Source organism: Pleurodeles waltl, chromosome 11 (assembly GCF_031143425.1).
Source record: "Pleurodeles waltl isolate 20211129_DDA chromosome 11, aPleWal1.hap1.20221129, whole genome shotgun sequence".
Classification (NCBI taxonomy): Eukaryota; Metazoa; Chordata; class Amphibia; order Caudata; family Salamandridae; genus Pleurodeles; species Pleurodeles waltl.
In genome coordinates, this window is record NC_090450.1 from 147,415,729 (window position 1) to 147,437,715 (window position 21,987).

Here is a 21,987-nt window from a genome sequence, read left to right on the forward strand (position 1 = left end):
CTGGAATGAGGACTGAAGGCGGACTGCCCTTCTAACTACTGGACTGCACAAAGAGAGGTTGCACCATCTGCTCGACTGCACCTGCTGCAACATGGGCTAGCAAAGAGAGGATTGTGCCAGTGGCTCCTGACTCACGTAAAAATCATACCACAGACCAAAGAAGTGACTCCAAGGGTCAGTTAGCTGGCACCCTGGAACTAGCACCAGGGTCATGAATGCTAAAGTAGCCCACCTCTGCAAGCCAGTATCCACTCCAGAAGAATCTCCACTAATTTCCGTTGGGCACTCCATAAGACTGATTTCCGATGGCCAAAAGTAGCACCCAAGACAGCCAGAGCCAGCAGTGTCATCTGAATCCAGATTAGTCACCTAAGAAGGACACCAACACCCACAAATGGACATTATTGGGACTGCTGTGTACAGAGACAGCTGGCCTTCCACTACCTTAAAGAACACTTTGAGGGCCTCAATCTCTGTGGCCGAGTCTCCCCACCTGACCTGTGGACAACAAATAACCACAAAAGCACCCCCATTGACCGCACCGCACTCAGAGAATACTTGAGGATCTTCCATCTCCAGCATCCACAGAATCAGGACCACTCTATTGAAGTCTATGGTGCTTGTGCTGTAAAGTATGGAACCTGACTGGAAAATGCTTTGGTAGCCAGGTAATTGTCCAAATATCCTCAGTGGCCCCACAGACTCTTCCCTTGTCGGATTTGGTCACCCAAGTCACACTGGAGTAGTTAAACTCAATGCTTTCAAACTTTTCAAAAGTTTACAAACTTAACAGTTACCAGTGCTTGTTTGTGGCTGAATTAAATATTACGTTTGTATCGCTGGAACCCTCTGGAGGATTTTGTTCATTTTGGATGCTGAACATTCGTAAAACTGTAATCTATTTTTATAAATTGGTGTGGGATTTTGTGCTGTGTAGCTTTCTTATTTTGTTGATAAAAATGCTTTACACTGGTTCCTTTGATTATGCCTTGCTGCTCAAAGCTATAGCTACCCAGGGTTAGGCTTAACATTTGACAAATGAGCCTAATTGGACCCAAGACAGTTGTTGCCACTGTATTACATGGTATGGCCGCAGAGCCATACCATACAATATACCCAAATTCCCCATTGGCCATAGAGACATAGTAAGTTGTCTTTGAGAGCGAAAATTGAGAAGGGATTTTTGCTTTAGCCTTCCATTTTAATTTAATTTAATGTAATGCAATTTTACTTAATGTAATTTAATTGAATTTAAGTTGATAGAAATAGAGATTAAGCAATGAGACAGGTCTAGGGTGTGAATGGGATACCACAATGAAAGGGAAACTTGCTCCATCTATCTGGATTATGTTTACAAGGTTTGTAAGAGAAAAAGGGCAGGGTGTTCAAGTAATCATCATTTGAGAGAGACATTTGTATCAATGCGTTTTTCAGAAAGATTCATCATGGAGCAATTACAGGATTGCGCACTTGAAAACACCTTAACCTGGTAATTTAAAAAACATATTTGCAAAAATTGCAACACCGATTTAATTTTTTTCTTTTGTAAAAAAACAAAAACAAAACATTTTTGGAGTATGCGACAAAACCTGGCGATGCAACAAGGAGAAATACCTTTATTTCTCCTCGTTTTATTCCTCTTTGTACGTGTGCTGCTTTTTGCAGCACACATAGAAAGTGCGAAAAACCTTCCAAGATTGTTTCTGTGCAGGAATTTGCCCTTTACAGCACAAAACAAATCCTGCCTACAATGCAGACACACTTGCATTATGGTGCAAGAGTGCCAGTGCAGTGGAAAAGGACAGGAATGCACTGTATGCTGTAGACATGGTGCAATCCTGCCCTTTCCCTTTGTCGCAGGCAGTGCAGCAAGGTGACTTGCTGCACTGCCCTGTCCCACAAGACCATAAATATGGGCCATAGTTTGCTTATTCCTCGCCTGTTTTCTATGGTATGGAAAGGCCTTTGACTGTTGGGGCTTTACTGTACCTCTCATCTCATGCTGTGATACAGATTAAATGTTATGTGGTGCTGTGCAAATAGCCACCATAAGCATGGGTACAGAAAAATCATTGTTATGCAATCAATTCTAAGTCACATCCTTATAACTGTGTAACTTAAATACAAACTTACAGGACCCTCGCACATTTTTTAAAACCCCTACAGTGTGTCCCATTTCAGTCCTGGTTCACAAGCTACAATAAACAGAGATCCACACACAGAAAAAATGCCAACATAAAAAATGTTTTTCTTTGCCAACACATGACCTAAAAATATTTTGAAACAATTAATATTCACCCCAATGAGAATTGGAAAAAATGGATGAAGAAATGCTCAAAGAAAGACCAATTCTAATGTAATGTTATAAAGATTTATAATTTAGTGCCAAAAACTGCCAAAGATCGACCTCCTCTATTGTTAACCCAGTATATAGGAGGGAGCCTAAAGTGGCATGTTGTGTTTTAAAATATTGTATTTCTTTAAGAGATGTAATGCTGCTGGAATGTTCATAGAGGATTCCACATTGGTTGGAGGATCGCACTGTGGGGTCTGGATCAAACAGAATGTGACTAATATATGAAGAAATAGTGGGAAAATAATTGTTCTCTGAGTAAATACAAATTGGTGTGGACTGAGTTATCGGTAGTTGATGGGGTTGTTCTACAGAGGTGAAAGATTGATGGTTCCAATTTCTGTCTGAGAAAAACTGATTATGCTTCTACATAAAGGGCGTGGAGGAATGTCAGACATGAAGCATAAAGCATAAATAGATTTTTGGTGGCCAGGAATGGAAAAAGACATTGAGAGAATTGTAAAAAAAAAACTTGTGAAAGTTATCTGAATAGTGACAACTCTTGGGTTTAGGGAATCACCTACAATACCTATTAAATGTCCTGAGGGTGCTTGGAAGAAGATTGGTATGGATATCTGTCTGTTTAGTTTGCCATAAAGATGGTAGACTATTTCTCCAAGTGACCTGATGTTCACATTGTTGATGATGTCAGATCAGAAGAAATGATTGGTTTTTGCAGACGTGTTTGTGCAAGAGAAGGCATTCTTGAGGAGATCATCACAGATAATGGTCCCCAATGCTTTTGACAGAAAACTAAGGTGTTTTTCGAATCTCTTAACATACTACATCATAGGACAGCCCTATATCATCCTAGGGAGAATGGTCTGGTTGAAAGGTTCAATAGCGTGTTGGGGGAATGTTTACAGCTAGCGGTTAAGATTCAATTGAAATGGAAGGATGAGCTTAGAAACATGGCCCCAGATTTATACGCAGTTTTGTGTAAAAAAGTTTAGCGCTGACTAGCACCAGTTTTTAATGCCACCCGGGCGTCATATTTATACTATGATGCTGGGTGGCGATAAAAATAGGTTAGAGTCAGTTTTTTTTACATTAACTATTGTGCCTTATCATAAGGCAAAATGATGTTAGCGGCGGAAAAATGACTCTAACCCATTTTACGACAAGTAAACATGTTGAAAAGCATAAATGCACCATTTTTACCCGCATTAGCGTCAAATATAGACAGAACAGTGCAAAGAAGAGGCAAAATGGACCCAGAAAGCCAGGAGAGACCACAGGGGGAACCCAATCAATCAGGAACAAGCCAGGAGGACACAGACAAGTCCCAGGGGAGGGAGAAGAAAAAGAGAAAGTGGCGTTTTAATATGGAGTAGCATGAGATACTGGTGAAAGAGGTGACAGAGCATCAACATCAACTCTTCATCACCTCAAAATTGCCAGTTGGCAGGAGAGAGGCAATTTGGCAGCAGATAGTAGACAAGATTAACAGTGTGGCAGAGGTCAGGAGAACCATAACAGAGTGCAAGAAACTCTGTCATGATTTTAAGCAAAGGACAAAGGAAAAAATGGCAAAGCACAAGAAGGCAGCACTGAAAACTGGAGGTGGGAGTCCAGCACCACAAGAGGACTTGGACGAGATTGAGGAGATAGTTGCAGCGGCCAACCCGGAGGAACTGGTCACTGGAATCGCAGGACAGGATAGCACAGACTACCAGTAAACACCCCAAATGCAGGGAACGTTGCATGGGGGAAATAATGTCAAATTGTCAAGCTAGAAGGGGGAGGCACATAGAACTCACACAATGTATGTCAAAGGAGCGCGGAGGGACACATTGTACATTTAGCAACTTGCACCATGCTGATGTAAGCTACACATGTACCTATGCCTTGGTAGTGCCATGCACCATAACACATACACAACCTGGACACATGTCAATCACCAGGCCTAAATAACTACATGTACAAATGCAGCACAAGGGATGGATGGCATGTGTAATGACTGTGCCTCTGGTTGTGTCATCCCAACATCCCTTGCATATTGTCATATTAACCCTACCAACATGACCAAGACTTCAGAGACTAGGTAGTCAGTCAATGCCATACCTTGGGTCACGCTATGGTGGTGTCCCTTGCAACTGCTTTGCCTTCTTACCCAAACACATGTGTGCTGCATCTCACAGCACACAATTGATTGCAACTGGTCCCAGACATGTGCCGTTAGCACCACCACACTGCACATTGACAACACATCCACATACGGCAGCAACCACTCCATCATAGTGTGAGGAAGCCCCCTGGGTGCAGGGAACAATAATCTGAGCAGGCACTAGGGGAACAGCAGGCTGGTCCTGTATCACTAGAAACATGCCACCACCCAGACTAACTAAACTGGTGTAGCGTGGAACCACACATCTTGATGCTGAACAGAAATGTGCCACTTCAGAACATATGTACCACAGATAGCAAACTGTAAGTCACAACAGTTACAGGCTGAGCCCACAACTACTCTGACACACCCATGTGAGACACATTGGAATGGGAAAATAAACACACACATACAACACATGGGGTATGACTGTGTACATAATGGTGTATAATTCCACATTTAAGGGTGGGGGATGATGCATGGCAAAGTCTGGTGTTGGTAAGACTGCCAGTGCAGTGAACGCTTTGCAGTTGGCATGATTAGTCACACGTTGGGATGGAAGGTGGAAATCTGTCTGCCCATGGTAGCTCTGTGGGGCACTTAGAACAACATTGTGGATGGATCAAATTGAGTCAATGCCAGTCTTGGGGTGCAGTGAGTGTGACAGGACACGCTGCACTTAGCTCTGCAAATCAGGCAGTGAAAAAGGCCAAGGGGCAGGGAATCGGACCCCCTGAATTGCCCATGCCAGGTGCACACCACATCACCACCAACCTTTGCATGGGGATTTCACCACCATGCAAAGGCTGGTGGAAATACGGGAACAGTGCCTGTGTCAAATTAGCTGCACAGCCACCATGCTGTATCTCATAGATCATGGTGCAAGGATGGCTGCATTGAGGGGGAGATAATAGGTGTGTAGGAAGGCGCACCTACCTGCACAGACAGATGATGAAATTGAACTCAGCTAGGTCCATGTGTACCCTGCAATGTAGCACACATGCACATACATCAACATGAGGAGCTATCAATGGTAACAAGAGCATAGTGTCCTGGCAATTCCAACCCCGGGTTGGTACAAGGTTGTAGTACCGCATGAGTGTAAGTGAAACATGTAAGACTGGGACAGCGGCACATTGGCATGTGCGGTGCTGTTGCTTGAGCACTACAACACCAATTGCAAGGCCTCACCATGCAAATGGATGCATAGGGAGGGTTGAAAATGATAAGATGGTGTCAAGCCATAGAAAGGATATAGATCACACCTAGTAGATATGATGCAGGAAATTGCCCCACCTGAGCTTCCCCTCATGTGAAACTCAGATGGGGCAAAGGGCTGATTGACTGCAACCAAGTACAGGAACAATGTTTGGGAACGAAGACAACAATGTGCCACCAATAGCAAGTCAGTGATTTGATATATCAACTGCCACAACACAGAAACACTGATTTTGAATAATTTCATTGCTGAGGATGATGGCTCACCTGCTGATCTGCCTGTCCTGGAGTACCCCTAATGACCTAGATGATCAGCTGACAACCATCAGCCAAGAGACCCTCCCAGAAGTCCTTGTATCCCTCCAGACCCCACCTCCAGTCGCAAGGAGGAGTAATGATGCAGCAGCCATCCCAGATGCCCCACCCAACACCCAGATGTAGAAAATGTCACAGACATGTAGCATAATAACCACTTATATCCCCACTGGTGCCCCAGCCAATTTCAGCGGCGTAGAGGTGCCATGGCTACCCAGTCCCTCATCAGAAAATTACCCCAATGATGTCAGTAACTCTGGACTTCTGGATCTGGATGAACTCCCTGGTCCATCAGGGACCACTGGTCAGTCGGCTACCCCAGCCCACACCCACTCCACCACAGAGCCTCCCCCCTCAGTATCCAACACCACAGTAGCCACCCAATGTCCCCACACCTCTGTCCCCAGGACATGTCAATCAGCAGTGTGTCCACCTGTACAGGGACCCCAGTCCCCACCTCACAGCCAAGACAATCAGGGTCCTGGGGTCAGTGGCAGTGGGCACACCGTTCAGGGGACACAGGCACAGGGGGACAGGGACACACGGAGGACAGCGTGCACCAGGGGGAGGACAGGCCAAGGGAAGCGACTGCCCAGGAGGCACTCACCAATGTCCTGGGGGCTTACCAACAATCCCAGGACAAGGTGGGTCAGATGTTAACCATCATGCAGGAGAACCAGCGGCTGCAGGAGGATAACCACCAGGAGATCAGGAAAGATTTGCAGGCCCTCAACACCACCATGGTCTCCATAGCAGGGGTGCTGGGTGATATGGTCAACATCATGAGGTACTACACAGCACACCAGTGGGCCCCTTCTACTAGTCAGTCAACTGAACTGCCCTCCACATCTGCTGTAGCTAGTGGACAGGGGGCCTGCCACAGGACCCACTGGCCACCAGCACCCCTCCCCTTACAGAAGGTGAACCACCCAGCAAACGTTCCCTGTGACCCAGACAGATGCCATAGACACTTGCCAGGACCAAGACCACTGCCAGGAAATGAGACCCTCCTGAATGTCTCCCTTGTGTTCAACTCTGTCACTTTGTCCACTCTGAACTGCCATTGCTCCCCTTCCTATGGCCCCTTCGATACTGGACCTGTGCTACAAACAGACTGGACCAATACCCTGGACTTACCTCTACCATCACCCTATTCCGTTGGATTATTCCTTCTATATTTTGCACTACAGTAAACACCCTTGAACACAACTTGAGTGATAGTGCTTTATGTGAAGAAAATATGCAACAATATTAACAGTTTCGTCTTGTGAAATTGTCCTGAACTTTGTGATTGCATACACATAGTGGCCTGTAGCTGTCTGTAGTCATCACATCAGTACACAGTTGTAACCACACCAGCATCTGCAAAAAGAGAAGGCATAGGTAACAGTCAGTTGAGATGGTAAGGCAGTGACTGCAATCATGCTACAGCCACACCTAAAAGATTAATAATCAGAGGAATGGTCAGTCCCACTGTCTTAACTGTGTGTTTTTGGAAGTACTGCCGTATGACTGATGTCCTGTTGTCCACATCCTCATCCTCTACCTCCTCATCCTCCCAGTCCTGAGGGTTCACTGCTGACACAGGAGCATATTCACCCTCCTCCTCCTGCCTGCAGATAAGGCAAATGTCGTCTGATAGCCAGGTTGTGCAACATGCAGCATATAACAACTATCTGGCAGACCTTCTCAGGGGAGTAGCAGAGGGATCCACCTTTCAGAAGGTCCTCTAAATTATTCTCCTGGTTCACCCATGAGCAACATTATACCTATATTCAGCCCCTGTCCTGGCATTCCTTACAGGGGTCAAGAGCCACAACAGGTTTGGGTAACCAGATTCACCTGCAAGAATTGAGGAACAAACATTAGCCTTGCACAATGGTATGGGGGATGACTCCTGAAGGCATACACTGACGTAGATTGGGTGGTGACTCAGGCTCATCTATTAGCCACACCCTGTGCCTCTGTAGTTGTGCTACCACATTTGAGATGGTGTTATTCCTCAAAATGAAGGAGTCATGCCCCGACCTGGGATACTTGGCAGTGACGTGGGAGATGTACTGGTCAGCCAGGCACACTGTTCACACATTGAGTGAGTGGAAACTCTTCCGATTCCTGAACACCTGTTCATTGTGCCAGAGGGTACAAATGCTGTATGTGTTGCGGCAGTGGCCCCAATAATATTTGGAATATATCCCATTGCATAGAATCCAGCCTTCACAGTGGTCAAATCTTCTACTTCGGGAAAAGCGATGTAGCTGCACATGTATTTGAGCAAGGCAGACAAAACCCTTGCCAGCACTATTGAGAACATTGGCTGTGACATTCCTGCTGCCAAGCCCACTGTCACTTTGAAAGAGCCAGTTGCCAGGAAATGGAGCACAGGTAGAAACTGCACAAGAGGGGGATCCCAGTTGGATGACTGCTAGCAGATATCAGATCAGGCTCCAATTGAGCACACAGCTCTGTGATTGTGGCCCTGTCCAGTCTATAAGTGAGTATTATGTGACTGTCCCCCAGTGTAGCCAAGTCCACAAGCGGTCTGTACATGGGGGCTTGCCTCCTCCTCCTGTTCCTTTGCAGTGGTAGGTACCTAAGGGACACAGTAGTGAGAAGGGAGTGACAAACTGAACAATGGAACCACCACCTCAGTGTACATTGAGCTTGGATGTAATTGGACTATGTAAATGGCAATTTATGTACAATTGACAGCAATGATGCAGTTTTCAATTTCAGAATGTTGACCAGCACCATAAAATGGCGACCACCTGTCCTGTATGCAGGGACAGGTGGAAGTGATGTAACTCTGCCGGCACTGGGCGTCATAGCGGAAGATGGTCTTGCACTGCCGTGCTATTCCTCATTGGCTTTCATGAGGCTCTATGGAATACAGTGTCCAATGAGGATCACCGGCGGCGGTGGAGGTGTACACCGCTGCAGACGTGACTGCCATTTTCTGTCTATGATCTCACTTGATTTCTGACTTTCCACAGGACAACACATCCACTGCATGTGCTGCTGTGACCTGAGTCTGGAACCTGCCATGGCCCATGTGACAGGGGAAAGGGCCCCTGCCTTCACTTCAGACGAGTTGGAGCGCCTAGTGAATGGGGTTCTACCCCTGTATGGACAGCTGTATGGGCCTCCAGACCAACAGGTGAGTACACCATGGGGACGATGCATGCAACAAGGTTGCATGGGGATGTGTGTGTGCTGGCAGTGTGTAATTTGCGTGAGGGGTATGGCTGGTGGTAGTGTACATGCAGGGCTCCAGGTGATATGGGTGCCATTTGAGGGGAAATAGTATTTGTAGCCCAAATGTGTGAGAGGCTGGATTGTATGGTTAATAGTGTCCTCCTGTCTGTATTTTCTCTGCAGGTCAGTGCCCATCAGAAGAAGGGATTGTAAAATGCCATCGCCAAGGACATGCGGACCCTGGGGGTCTATAGCAGCCAGAGCATCCACTGCAGGAAACAGTGGGAGTACCTGAGACGTTGGGCCTGGAGGACCTCAGAGGCCCAGCTGGGAATGGCCTCCCAATGAGGGAGGGGTGCCCATCGGAACCTGACCCCCCTGATGGCCCACCTACTGGTGGAGCCTACCCAGAGCTGGATGGGCACTTCAGGGCAGCACAGCAGCCACAAGGGGGTGAGTACAGTGTGTGTAACAACCATCTTTGTTGCCTGATATTCGATCCTGGTGGTGGGTTTAATTTAGCGGGTGCCCCTAAGACATTGCTGTGTGGTACAGCTCAGGGTAAATTGGTGAATGGCAAAATCTTGTTAACTGGCTAGGTGGCATTCCATGTCAGACAGGGCATTGTAGGTCCCGGGAGGAGTGCACATGGTGGTGGTTGGCACTCATCTTGCTGTGGTACCTAGTCAATGGAATGCCAGTGTGGTGCATAGTGTTCAATCTTGATCCCTGTGTGTGATTGTAATATGTATGCTATCTGTGGTGTTGGTGCTGTAATTGACCCAGTGGTCCCTTTCTCTCTCCCCCACCATTTCCTTCTGTCATCCTGTCCATGTGTGCATCAGCATCATCTGGCAGGTGAGAAGGGGCACCAGCTTCTGAGGGAGCTGCAGACCACGGGACCCAGGAGGCAGAGTCCGCCGATGCCGTGGGAACTAGTGGAACGGAGGGCGAGGGTAGCACCACAGCAGCGACTGGAAGTGAAAACACTGACTCAGATTCCTCCTCCGATGGAAGCTCCCTGGGGGTGGCAGACACCTCTGGAACCACCCCAGCTACAGGTACAGCCTCCACCCCATACCAGCACCATCCTCCCAGTAGCTCCCCACAGAGTTTCCCGTGCCCGCTCACCCAGGAGGGTGGGCATCTCCTTCACCCCAGGCACGTCAGGCCCTGCCCCAGTCAGCCCTGCTGCCCTGAGTGAGGAGGCTATTGATCTCCTGAGACCCATCTCTGAGGGGCAGTCAACCATAGTGAATGCCATCCAGGGGCTGGCATCCCAGATGCAGCAATGTAATGCCCACCTGGAGGGCATCCATGGTGGATTGGCAGCCCTACAGAGATCTTTTCAGGCTATGGCCTCCTCTCTGAAGGCAGCCACTGTCCCTGATCCTACCATCCCCCCTCCAACTATCACTTCCCAGTCCCAGTATCCTCAACCCCAAACCATCCCATGTACACATACAGACAATCATGCACACAAAACATCACACAAAAGTTGCACAGACAAACAGAGGCAGCACACTTCAAGCCACAAGCACTCACACAGACAGTTGTACACAACAACATCCACTGCCTCCACTGTCTCCCGCTCCCGCACCTCCTCCTCCCTCACAGTCACATCCGTACTCACACCTGCATGCACTGCATCAACAGCCCCCACCACCATCACCACATTATGCAGCACACACATCTCACTTGCAGACACCTCCCCAACATCCATCCACATGCCCTGTTTGTCCTCTCCCACCCTGTTTGCCCCCCTCCTAAGAGACACAAACGCTCCCACTGAGACACCCAACAGCCATCCACCTCTCACACACACACTGTCCATGCACCTGCACCCAAGTCCAGCAGACGTACACCTTCTATAGCCACTCCCTCTACCTCCACTCCCATCCCTCCTCCCACATCCCTCCCCAATGTCCCTAAGAAGCTTTTCCTTGCCCAACTTGACCTCTTCCCTCCCCCTTCACCTCCCTGTCCTGCCCATAAGAGCAGGGTCCCAACGACCCAGCCCAGGACCTCAGCTAAACAGTGTGCCACTGCTCCCACCAAAAATCAGCTGCTGGCACAAAAGGGCACTCCGGAAGCTGGTTACTGCTAGCACCACTGTTCCCGCTGATGTTGTGGCTGAGGTGCTGGGTTGGGACCTGGAAAGGCGGGCCCTAGGGAACAGAAGGGGTTGGGGAGGTGAGGGGAAGAGGTCAAAGTTGGACAGGAAAAGTTTTTTGGACACACTGGGATGGGTAGATGGAGGGGGTTTGGGAGTGGAGCAAGAGGTAGTGGTTGTAGGAGGTGTACGTTTGCTGACTTTGGGTGAAGGTACATGGGCTGGAGGCTGTCGTGAGGTGGATGGCTGTTGAGTGGGTGTGTGGCTGCGTTTGTGTACCTTGGGAGGTGGGCTCACAGACACACTGTGAGAGTACACAGGGGGTGTGTGAATGGTAGTGGGGGTGGTGAGTGCAAGTGAGCGGGGTGTGGTGATGGGTGTGCTGGTGATGGAGGTAGTGGCTGAAGATGTACTGCATGCAGGTGTGAGTGGAGACGAGACAGGGAGGGAGGAGGGAGACGAGGAGGAGGGGGACACAGTGGAGGCAGTGGATGTTGGTATGTGTGCAAGGGTATTATGCTTGTGTGAGTGCCTGTGGGATGTCTGGTGCTTATGTTTGCTAGAGATTCCCTTGTGTGTTGAGGTGGGTGCATACTGGTCTGATGGTGTGCTTCGGATAGGCTGAGGTACAGGTGTTTGGGTCTGGGTGGAGGAAGTTGGAGGGGGGAAGCTGGACACAGGGACAATGGCTGCCATCAGTGCTGAGGCCAGAGTCTGAAAAGCTTGATGTTGGGCTGCCTGACCAGAATGAATGCCCTCCAGGTATGCATTCGTCTGTTGCAACTGCCTCTCTGCACCCTGGATGGCATTCAAAATGGTAGACTGCCCAACAGTGAGGGACCTAAGGAGGTCAATGGCCTCCTCACTGAGGGCAGCAGAGCTGACAGGGGCTGAGGTGCCTGAAGCGAAGGAGATGCCCAACCTCCTGGATGAGCGGCCACGGGGCACACGCTGAGGGGCTGCTGGGAGGGCGGTGCTGGTAGGGGGGGTGGCGGCTGTACCTGTAGATGCAGTGGGCACAGAGGGGCCCAACACCGTAAGGGAGTTCCCATCAGAGGAGGAGTCTGTGTCGCTGGTCTCAGCTCCTGTCCCCGCCGTGGAGCTCCCCTCGCCCTCCGTTCCACTGGTGGCTCCAGACTCCGTTGTGTCGCCCTCCAGGGCCATGTGGGATGCAGCTCCCTCCTGCTCCGGTGCCACTGCTCCTCCGCCTGATGATGCTAATGCACACAAGAACAGGGAGACCACAAAAAGGGAGGGAGAAGACAGAAGAAAGACATGTGGAGTGCATGCAATACCGCTACCGTTGGCGGACACTACAGACAAAGAAGCCCCCTGCACTACGCCGTGCACTTTGAGTTCCCTAAGTAATCACAGGGACATGGGGTACAATGCCTATGCCCGATTGCTGCACCCATGGAAGTCACAGGAGCCTGACTAGGTGTAGTTGGCTCTGAACACAGGTGGGGGGGTGCCACATGGCCTGCCTTACAAAGGGACCTTGCCTACTAAACTATCCCTGGCCTAGGAGAACCTACAGCCTACCTCCCCCACCCAGACACCTCCAATGCACGCTGAATCAGCTGAATGAGAGTTTACTCACCCCCTTGTGGCTGTTGTGATGCCCTCAAGCGCCCATCCAACTCCGGATAGCCCACCGCCAGGATCCGGAACATCAGGGGTGTCATGGTGCGACGGGCACCACTCCCACATTGGGAGACCATCCCTAGCTGGGCCTCCACCGTCTTCTTGCTCCAGTGGTGAATGTCCTCCCATCTTTTCCGGCAGTGGGTGCTCCGTCTGTGGTGGACCACCAGGGTCCAGAATTCCTTGCCAATGGAACGCCAAATATCCTTCTTCTGGTGGGCGCTGACCTACAGGAATAGTACAGGGGAAAAGTAGAAGATATAACCGTCCGCACCGTCACAGTCATTGGCCCGCATACCTACCCTTGCCATGACGCACATGCACTCTCCGTCGTTTCATGTACGCCTCATTATCCCCCCTATCTTCCATCCACACCGCTCCACACAGGCATTGCCCATTCGGCATGCTCACAGTGTACTACCTGTTTGTCTGGAGGACCGTAGAGTAGCGTGTACTGGGGGAGGACCCCGTCCACTAGTTTCTCCAACTCCTCCGTGGTGAAGGCAGGGGACCTTTCCTCAGACACAAGAGCAATTGTCTCTTCTAGACTGAGGTCACAGCAGCACTTGCAGTGTAGGTCCTCTCCTGTCGAAGATCAGGTATCAAGTGAGTGAACAGAGAGAAAATGGCGGTGACGTCTGCGGCAATGCGTACCGTCACCGCCGGCGTACATCATCATTGGCTCCTGGGACCCATAGGGTCCAATGTAAACCAATGCAGGATTGTGCTGCGGTCTTCGACTGCCTACCGCGAAGGTGTACAATGCCAGCGCAGTTACCTCATATCCCCTTGTCCCACATTACAGGTCAGGCAGCCGCCATTTCAGGGGGCCACATGGCATTAATTTTAAATGCGTCACACAAATTTAGGCCTTGCATACACACTAATACAGGCACATAGCGGATTAAACAAATTGTGGAATAAAGTTGTGTTTTCGCACCTCAGTGTTGGCTGACTCTCTGCTCGCTGTTCTCCTCCATAGAGCACGTCCGCTTAGGCAGGTGAGGAGATGGCAGCATCCTCCGGTGTACAGACCGCTGGTGCGCTGTCAACAATGGAAGAGCGACATGTAATTGTCACCGACAGACTGGACCGTGCCACAATATAGGAACTGTGTGCCCAGTTGGAGCCAGACCTAATGTTAGCTATCCGCCATCCCACAGGAATCCCCCCTCTAGTGCAGGTGCTGTCAGTACTCCATTTCTTGGCAAGTGGGTCTTTTCAAACAACAGTGGCCATTGCATCAGGATGTCCCAGCCTATGTTTTCAAACGTGTTGTCCAGAGTGTTGTCTGCCCTGCTGAAACACATGCGCAGCTACATCGTTTTCCCTCAGGTGGAGGATTTGCCTACAGTGAAAGGTGACTTCTATGCCCGTGGACATATCCCCAACATCATAGGTGCCATTGATGGGACACATGTAGCCTTGGGACCCCCCCCCCCACAGGAGTGAACAGGTGTACAGAAACCGGAAGAGTTACCATTCTATGAATGTGCAGATGGTGTGTTTGGCCAACCAGTACATCTCCCATGTGAATGCCAAGTTTCCTGGCTCAGTGCATCACGCTTACATTCTGAGGACAAGCAGCATCCCTTATGTGATGGGGCAACTCCAGAGGCACCGGGTGTGGCTATTAGGTGAGGACATGGACCCTATACAGTGTGATTAGGTGTCTGGGGATGTCCCTAAGGGTTAGTGTGTGTCTAACAGTCGTCCCTCGACATTTGCAGGTGACTCTGGCTACCCCAACCCGTCATGGCTACTGACCCCAGTGAGGAATCCCAGGACAAGGGCAGAGGAACGCTACAATGAGTCCCATGGGTGAACTAGGAGGGTTATAGAGAGGACCTTCGGACTCCTGAAGGCCAGTTTCCGGTGCCTCCATATGACAGGTGGTTCCCTATTCTACTAACCAAAGAAGGTGTGCCAGATCATCGTGGCCTGCTGTGTGCTTCACAACTTGGCTTTGCGACAACAGGTGCCTTTTCTGCAGGAGCATGGTCCAGAAGTAGGTCTTGTGGCAGCTGTGGGGCCTGTGGACAGTGAAGATGAGGAAGCAGAAGAAGAGGATATCGACAACACGGTGATTCATCAATACTTCCAGTGAGACACAGGTAAGAAGACATCACTGCCTGCTACATCTGATACCCTTGTTCTACCTCTCATCTGTCTGTCATTTTCACCCAGTGTATGGACCCTGAGTTGTCACTTTCCCTTTCAATTTCACAGATGTGGGTCCCACTGTGTGACATCTGCTTTGTTTCTGCATGGACTAGAGCTGTGTGACATAGGTATGTTGACAATACAATGAATATAGCAGTTTTCCACAGTTATTGCAAATACACATTTTCGAAAGCACAGACTGACTCCAGATTGTTTTGTGCTTTAAGGGTGTTTATTTAAGTGCCAAATATTGGAGGGTGTTGTAAAATGGTCAGGGGTGATGGTGAAGGAATGTCCATGGCAGAGTCCAGTCTGTTAGTCTCACAGGTGCATTGTCCAAAAGGGCATAGGAAGTGGAGCTGGGGCAGTTGATGGATGGACAGGGTAACAAAGTGGGACAGAAGGATGACAATCAGGGTGGTCTCATTTTTTGGCGGTGGTCTTGGCAATGTTCTCTGGCTTTGTCCTGGATCTCAGGGACCGTTTGCAGGGTGGCTCTCCATCTGTAGGTGGTGGGGTGCTGGTGTTGTGGTCCTGTGGCGGTGCCTCCTGTCTACTAGCACCGGCGGAGGTGGTGGTGGGCAGTTCATCGTCCAGGCTAGTGTCAGGGGCCCCTTGTTGTGCCACAGTTTCATTCCTGGTGTTCACAAGGTGTTTCAGCACCCCTACAATGGTGCCCAGGGTGGTACTGATGGATTTGAGGTCCTCCCTAAACCCCAAATACTGTTCCTCCTGCAGCCGCTGGGTCTCCTGAAACTTGTCCAGTAACGTTGCCATCATCTCCTGGGAATGGTGGTAGGCTCCCATGATGTTGGAGAGGGCCTCGTGAAAATGTGATTCCCTTGGCCTGTCCTCCCCCTGTCGCACAGCAGCCCTCCCAGTTCCCCTGTGTTCCTGGGCCTCTGTCCCCTGAACGGTGTGCCCACTGCCACTGCCCCCAGGGTCCTGGTTTTGTGGGTGGTGGGTTAGCCTGGGTTCCCTGTAGTGGTGGACACACTGCTGCTTGATGTGTCCTGGGGACAGAGGTATGGGCCCGCTGGGTGGGTACTGTGCTGGTGTTTCCAGAGGGGGGAGGCTCTTTTGTGGCTTGTGCCAGTGTGAGGGGAACCGACTGTCCTAAGGTCCCAGATGGGCCGGGCTGGTCATCTAGATCCAGTTGGACAGAGCTGCTGTCAACCCTGTGGGCCTCTTCTGTGGGGGGAGAGGACATGTCTTGCACCTCCTGTCCGGTGACGTTGGGTAGGGGTCCTGCAGGGGTGTAAAAAGCATGATTATTGCATCTGTGTGTGCCATAGTGTGCAATGGGTGGGTGACTCTGTACCCCTGTGCTTGCATTCTTGTGTAGGACCTTGTGTGCTAAATATTTTGGGGTGTGTGTGGGTATGTGCAGTGGCCATGCATTGGTGATGGGTGTCCATGCATTGGTGTTGCATGCAGGGCTTGGTGTTGGGATGGGTGGGTTATGATAGAGGGACATATGTGAGGAGTTGGAGTGATGGGGGTGAGGATGGGGGTATGTGATAGCATGCAGGTAGGGTTGGGGATGAAGTAGTGAAAGACTTACCTTACCAGAGTCCATTACTCCAGCTACTCCTGCGAGGCCCTCAGGATGCAGTATAGCCAAGACCATCTCCTCCCATGTTGTTAGTTGTGGGTGAGGAGGTGAGTGTCCGCCGCCAGTCCTTTGAACCGCAATCTCGTGTCTTGAGACCACGGAGCGCACCTTCCCCCGTAGGTCGTCCTGAGGTCATACCGTGTTCTTGGGTGCTGTCCCACTGCGTTGACCATGTCCACGATTCTGCGCCATAGCTCCAACTAGAAAAATGCTTCGTACATCTGGCCCAAAGAGGGTAAATGAAGGTCATGTCCAGCATCGCAAAAAAACTGGACCCCTATTCCATAATGTGCGCTAAACGTCCTACAGAAAGGAAAAGTGCAAGGCTTTTTTGCATAGCCCTCACCCTCCAGGGTTACCCCTTGGTTCCATGCTTCATCATAGGGTTCTTTCAGTTCCGCTGCAGAACAGGACTTGCTGCTACCTGTGAGACTTATGGGAGCATTGAACAGTATAACCAAATGATGGTAAATAGGATTTGGAGATGTTTTATTACAAACTAAAAATACCTGTTGAGTAGGAAAGCCATGTTTTATTCCGTCTTCCAGAATTTTTAATAAATGTATTGTCTTTTTCCAGCTATTAGTTTGTAAACGCTGATGTAAAAGAAAATGGGTGGCCATATGAGAGTGGGGTTCTACTGCTCCCTGACATCATCTATTGAAGACCATACTCCATGCCACTGCCCAAATATTGCTGGGTTTATTGAAGCACCACTCCATGACCCGGACAATGACATAAGAGTATTGTTTCCAACTATAGGCCTGCACCAACTTCAAAAACCACTTTGCCAATGACTAAACCCTTTACAGGACTATTAAAATGGTCATTTCAATTGTCAAGCTGGCACATGAAACCCTGACTTCAATGTTTAGGAAAAAGAGATGGAAATAAATCCTAAAATCATGCTTTACCATGCTATGCATTTAGGGTCAGGAATAACACACTGCCAGTTTGGACTCACTCTGATCCTGTTCAGAAATGAGCTGGATGCTCATCTTTGGAAAAATTCCTAATCTTCAATAAAATTCTTAACAGGACCTGTGTCATGGTCTACATGCAACAGATACCCCTTGTTGGACCTGGTCTTTTGACAGGGTCATCCCCAAACTATTTTTTCTGACCCGCTGTTGTTGGCTTTTGATCTCTGGGCACTTTACCACTACTAACCAGTGCTAAAGTGCATATGCTCTCTGTGTAAATTGTACTGTTGATTGGTTTATCCATGATTGGCTATTTGATTTACTTGTAAGACCCTAGTAGAGTGTACTATATGTGCCTAGGGCCTGTAGATTAAACACTACTAGTGAGCCTGCAGCACTGGTTGTGCCACCCACATAAGTAGCCCCTTAACCTTGTCTCAGGCCTGCCATTGCAAGGCCTGTGTGTGCAGTTTCACTGCCACATCAACTTGGCATTTAAAAGTACTTGCTAAGCCTAAAACTCCCCTTTTTCTACATATGTTACCCCTAATGTGTGCCCTAGGTAACGCCTAGAGCAGGGTGCTGTGTGGGTAAAAGGCAGGACATGTACCTGTGTAGTTTATATGTCCTAGTAGTGTAAGACTCCTAAATTTGTTTTTACACTACTGTGAGGCCTGCTCCCTTCATAGGCTAACATTGGGGCTGCCCTCATACATTGTTGAAGTGGTAGCTGCTGATCTGAAAGGAGTAGGAAGGTCATATTTAGTATGACCAGAATAGTAATACAAAATCCTGCTGACTGGTGAAGTTGGATTTAATATTACTATTCTAGAAATGCCTCTTTTAGAAAGTGAGCATTTCTCTGCACTTAAATCTTTCTGTGCCTTACAATCCACGTCTGGCTAGGTTTAGTTGACAGCTCCTTGTGCATTCACTGACACACACCCCAAACACAGGGTACTCAGCCTCACTTACATACATCTGCATTTTGAATGGGTCTTCCTGGGCTGGCAGGGTGGAGGGCCTGCCGTCACACAAAGGACTGCCACACACCCTACTGGGACCCTGGCAGACAGGATTGAACTGAAAGGGGACCTGGTGCACTTCTTAGCCACTCTTTGAAGTCTCCCCCACTTCAAAGGCACATTTTAGTATAAAACAGGGCCTCTACCCTACCACCTCAGACACTTGCTGGAGAAGAAACCTGAACCAGAACCTGCATCCTGCCAAGAAGAACTGCCTGGCTGCACAAAGGACTCACCTGACTGCTTTCTACAAAGGACTGCTGCCTTGCTGTTGGCCTGCTGCCTTGATGAACTCTTGTCTTGCTGCAAAAGTGCTCTCCAAGGACTTGGATAGAGCTTGCCTCCTGTTCCCTGAAGTCTCAGGACCAAAAAGACTTCTCTTTTTCATCTGGATTCCTTGTGCGCCGAACAATTTGATGCACAGCTTGCTCCGCAGTGAAAAATTCACTGCACGCCGATCCAGAAAGACGCCGCTCAACGCGACGCCTGCAGTGTGACCGGAACTTCGACGTACGGCCCGCCTGGACAACGCCGTCCGACTTCCAGAGAGGAAATCGATGCAACGCCTGCTCTGAGGAAGAAAATTCCACGCACAGCCCACCGGAACGATGCACAGCCGGATAGCAAGCCTAGGATTCCACGCACAGACCCTGGGACATCTGGTAATCCCGCGACCCACAGAAGGAGACGGTCCGCGTGTCTTCCCCGAGTGAAAAATAACTACGCAAGTCCGTGTGTGAAGGGGCGAAACCGACGCACACACCATTTTTCTTCCCGTAGAACGACGCACATCTCCCCGCGTGGAAAATAACGACGCAAGTCCGTGTGTGAAGGGGCGTAACCAACGCACACCATTTTTCCACGCATCTCCTCTGCGGCCCTCTGAGGAGATTTTCCACTCCAAACCAGGTACTTTGTGCTTGAAAGAGACTTTCTTTGCTTTTTAAAGACTTAAGACACTTTGGGGGTCATTCCAACCCTGGCGGTCGGTGTTAAAGCGGCGGCTAACCCGCCAACAGGCTGGCGGTAAAAAAAAATGGAATTGTGACCCTGGCGGAAACCGCCAACAGAGACCGCCACTTTAACACTCCGACCGCCATGGCGGTACAAACAAACAGCGCAGTGATCACCGCCAACAAACAGACGGGAGCCAATGTACCGCCCACCCTATCACAACCCACCAATCCGCCACCTTTTCCGGGGCGGTAGCCCCGCCGATATAAACACGGCAGAAACAGCCATTACGAATGGAAAACGCTCACCTCTACACACTCCACAAGGAATCTGGACAGCATGGAACCCAAACTACACATCCTACCAGCTATTGTCTTCCTGCTCCTCTACCAGGAGCACGAACGCCGGCACAGAAGACACCGGTGAGTACTGCACCTACGACACAGGGGAGGGGGGAGGAAAAAAATTACGGGGACACACATACGCCCACCCTCAACCTCACCCACAACTACATACACATCAATGCAGAGCAACAACTCAGAGTAACACCCCCCAAACCCCCAGGAAGAATGCAAAGACAAAATAAAATGATCATGAAATTTGAAGTATATTGTACGGCAAAGTAAAAAAATATATCAAACATCTATAACTATATATACATATGTAAATTGTCCTGTCCAAATTGGGTATCAGCCATTGTTCGTGGGCCAATGGGCCTAAACACATGGGCAAAGCCCATACAGGAGACCCGAATCCATTGGAGAGAACACTGCAGGGGCATCAGACAGCAAAACTACAGGCACCTCAGGGGGAAGGGAAGGGGGAGCACCTCAGCCAGATGAGTCCACGACTCCAGATCCACGAGGGGCCTCCATGGCCACTGTTCAATCCTGGGGAGTGCAAAGCCACAGTCTCACAAGTCTCTACAGTGGGTGGTTTGCCCACTGTACCATCCTGGGGAGTGCAAAGCCACAGTCTCACAAGTCTCTACAGTGGGTGGATTGCCCACTGTACCATCCTGGGGAGTGCAAAGCCACAGTCTCACAAGTCTCTACAGTGGGTGGATTGCCCACTGTACCATCCTGGGGAGTGCAAAGCCACAGTCTCCCAAGTCTCTACAGTGGGTGGATTGCCCACTGTACCATCCTGGGGAGTGCAAAGCCACAGTCTATCAAGTGGATTACAGACTCCACTGGTTCTGGAGGAGGCATGGTGCCCAGAGTGCTTCGTGCAGCCCTGCCCGACACAGATCCGGCCCTGCCCCTTCTGCCAATGGGCCAGCGGTGCTTGAGACTGCGGTGCCCTGTTCAGTGGTGCTTGACTTGAAGGGCCCAGCAGAGCGGTGCAGAGACGGCGGTGCCCAGCGGAGCGGTGCTTGACTTGAAGGGCCCAGCGGAGCGGTGCAGAGACGGCGGTGCCCAGCGGAGCGGTGCTTGACTTGAAGGGCCCAGCGGAGCGGTGCAGAGACGGCGGTGCCCAGCAGAGCAGTGCTTGACTTGAAGGGCCCAGCGGAGCGGTGCAGAGACGGCGGTGCCCAGCGGAGCAGTGCTTGAGATGAAGGGCCCAGCGGAGCGGTGCTTGACTTGAAGGGCCCAGCGGAGCGGTGCAGAGACGGCGGTGCCCAGCGGAGCGGTGCTTGAGATGAAGGGCCCAGCGGAGCGGTGCTTGACTTGAAGGGCCCAGCGGAGCGGTGCAGATATGGCGGTGCCCAGCAGAGCGGTGCTTGAGATGAAGGGCCCAGCGGAGCGGTGCTTGACTTGAAGGGCCCAGGGGAGCGGTGCTTGAGATGAAGGGCCCAGCGGAGCATTGCTTGACTTGAAGGGCCCAGCGGAGCGGTGCTTGACTTGAAGGGCCCAGCGGAGCGGTGCTTGAGATGAAGGGCCCAGCGTAGCGGTGCTTGACTTGAAGGGCCCAGCGGAGCGGTGCTTGACTTGAAGGGCCCTGTTCAGCGGTTCTTGAGACGGCGGTGCCCTGTTCAGCGGTGCTTGACTTGAAGGGCCCTGTTCAGCGGTGCTTGACATGTGTCTCCAGGGCACCAGATCCGGCCATGACATGGATCTCACTCGCCACCCAACATGTGGCTGCCGTGCCCTTCGTGCACATCTGTCTTCTCGCTTGCGGGGCTCTCCTGTGCTGCCGTCTTGGGCCCGTGGGTGTCCTCCTTCACACCTGGAATGGGGCTGGTGGGGCCCTCCTGGGCAGCTCGCCTGCTGCCAGACTTGTCGGGCGTGCTGCCCTTGCCACCCTTCCCTGCTCCGCTGTGGCCCTTTCCTCCCTTTGTCGGTGTGACAGGTGGCACCCCACTTCCTGACTGTGCCAGGGTAATGCCTTTGGAGCCTGCTGTCTCTGGCCTCTCGCTCCG